Source organism: Procambarus clarkii, chromosome 56, assembly GCF_040958095.1.
Source record: "Procambarus clarkii isolate CNS0578487 chromosome 56, FALCON_Pclarkii_2.0, whole genome shotgun sequence".
NCBI classification, from domain to species: Eukaryota; Metazoa; Arthropoda; class Malacostraca; order Decapoda; family Cambaridae; genus Procambarus; species Procambarus clarkii.
The window spans coordinates 34416414-34419310 of NC_091205.1; the positions used below are offsets into that span (position 1 = coordinate 34416414).

Below are 2897 nucleotides of genomic sequence, written 5' to 3' on the forward strand. Positions count from 1 at the left end.
ACCAATGTGTTCGCAATAGAATGTTCTAGAAGAACATAAGTATAAAACGTCACATAAGGATGTGTTCGACCGGCAACATATATAAAAACTACGTCGATTATACTTGTCGTGTCAATAATACCCTAATTTAATAATTACCCAATAATAATAATTTGTTGCCCTATGACTAAGTATGTCACAGGGCAACAAAAAGGTCCCCAGCTTCTGGGTACGGGATCTTTGCCCGAAACGCTATGCGTGCTAGTGGCTTTACAATGATAATAATAATTTATTTAGGAAAAATATATACATAGATGTAGAGTTACAGTACAAACATTCTGTTTGATTTATAGATAGAGTTAGTACATACAATACCTAAAGCCACTAGTACGCATAGCGTTTCGGGCAAGATTGTAAAATCATCATTATTCCTATTTTCTCTCTTAACCCCCAGTGTACCTTCTCGTATAAAAATAAATAAATAACCATGTTTTTTTATGCGGCTGTGCTGAAAGCCTGACGTAAAATAAATCATTGTGTCGGAGAACAGGAAGCTACAAATTAGGCTTATATTGAGGTTCCCCCCTCCCCCCTTTCCCCCCAATTACGGGTCTGTCTAATTACCACAAGCTACCACAAGCTACACAAGCTTCACAAAGCTTCCTGGCAATACGTTAGTAATGAATAAATATGATATGTTAGGCTGACCTAACCTAACCTAACCTAATCAAACCTAACCAAATCTAACCTAACCTAACCTAACCGACGCTTGGATCGTCGACTTTATTTGGTGTCACCAGTTCTTTATTTTCGTCTAATTTCTTTATAAAAAGATACTTTTTCATATTAAAATTATGTTTTTTCGTGTTGTACATTCAGTACCAACATTATAATGAGTAAATATATCTTATTTATTCATTACTAACGTATTGCCAGGAAGCTATGTGAAGCTTGTGTAGGTTGTGGTAGCTTGTAATTAGACAGCCGCCAATTACTGGTGGAGTAAATCAGCCTAGCCTACTTCTTCCTAGCATAACCTAGCCAACACTAGCCAAGCCTAGTCTACCCTTGCCTAGCCTAGCAAACAGCCCTTGAACCCCCACTGTTAAGACTCTGCTCTCTGATTGTACCTATGACACCTATTATTAATTTCCTTCTGTATCTTTAGCTCCAGTATGTTGTTATATTATGCTGTGCAAATTTGGGACCTGGCCCTCTAGTAACTTACATATATGTATTATTTGATACCATTCTTGTCTCCTGTCCAGAGAGTACATTTTGAGAGCTTTGAGACGGTCTCAATTATTTAGATGTTTTATCATTTATATGTTTGCTGTTTATGGTCTCTTTATTTCCTCTAATTCAGAGATTTCTCCTGTTCAGAAAGGGGGAGTCAGTACCGAGCAATACTCAAGATGGGACAGCACCAGTTATTTGAATAGTATTAGCATTACTGCGGGTGGGGTCTTTGAATTTTAACATTCTCATAAACCATCCCATTATTTTTCTGGCCGCCACTATATTTGCTCGGTTATGTTCACAAAGTGTGAGGTCGTCAGACGTCGTAATTCTCAGATCTCTTGCATGTTTTTTCCTTCTTAGAGTAGGTCTGATTGTGTCCTGTGTTCCTTGTTTCATTTAATTTCCTCGTTTCTACCATTCTTCAGCACCTGTAACTTATCACTGTTATTTCTGTTTTTTCAATGTCTCCTACAGTGCCAATTTTCTTGTGTCTTCTGTATCATCTGTAGAGTTTCATTGTTCAAATGTGTATAAAATACATGCATCACCATCTTAGTGGTGCATATATGTATTCTACCTTGCATTTATATGCAAGGTAGAAAAATATACATGAAAATATATATGAAAAATATGCATTTTTGTTTTTTTATATAATCTAAACTGATGCTATTGTATATCTGTTATTAAAATATTTTTGTTTTTTTAGGTAAAATTTAAATCAGACAACATTATCAATTGCAACATTACAACATTGTCAACAATTCTATCTGAGAGAACATTACAGCAATGGCTTCCAGTAATTCAAGTAAGTTACATTATAATTGTGATTTGTTTATATATATACTTTAAATTTTATTTTTGTAGTTATTAATTTTATTTGGGTGTATTATCATATTATCATTAGATATAGAGTATAAAATCTTAATTTTGTTTTGTCAATTTTGTCTGTTAAAATTGCATATCTATTTCAAACTTTATTAATACCACAAAATGTTAGTTAAGTTGAATATTAATTTAATATTATTGGAAGATCAAAAAACTTAGTCAAATAAATATTTGATTCACAATTAAATTATTTGCAGTACAAAAGTTGCAATTTTGATTTACATTGAAAATTCCAGATTATTCTTCTTATTTAAACATATTAAATTTGGTTTACTTGTGTAATTAATAAAATCTGGTGCTGTACAGGTTCTCAATAATACAATCATAATTCTCCGCTCAGTCTTCTGTAGCACTGTACTGCTTTGTGCTCTTTCATTATGCTGCTACTGTGTTTTTTGTACCACTGTATTACATTTTAAACATTTTACTCTTTTTATGATTGCCCAGATTATCTTTATTTACAGGCCAGAAGAAACCTTTCCAGCGGTGTTGTCCCATCTGCAGTAATGTCATTAGTGTTCGTCGACATTTCTGCAACTGTGGACACAGCTTTATAGATGAAAAGCGTAAGGTGATGTAGAGCGGGAGGAGAAATATAAGGAAATGGGTCGAAGAGCTGCTAAGCATCAAAAGCTTTGCAGATCATTTAAAGCCATGAAAAAATCTGTAAGTATTTCATGCATTCTGTTATTTCTTCAATTAGAATTGTATCATATTGTATTAATATCCATTCTGTTAGGTTTTAAATTGTCCCACAAATAAACAGATTTTAAGCCATTTGATAATTAATT

General features: G+C 33.4%; 1 long non-coding RNA gene across 1 annotated transcript; it reads left to right on the forward strand.

Moving 5' to 3' along the window:
- The first annotated feature begins 1909 nt into the window (after positions 1-1909).
- LOC138353034 (uncharacterized) lies at positions 1910-2606 on the forward strand. Its single transcript, XR_011223016.1, has 2 exons — positions 1910-2026; positions 2571-2606. It is a non-coding gene; the product is annotated as an uncharacterized lncRNA (long non-coding RNA).
- Positions 2607-2897: the final 291 nt, after the last annotated feature.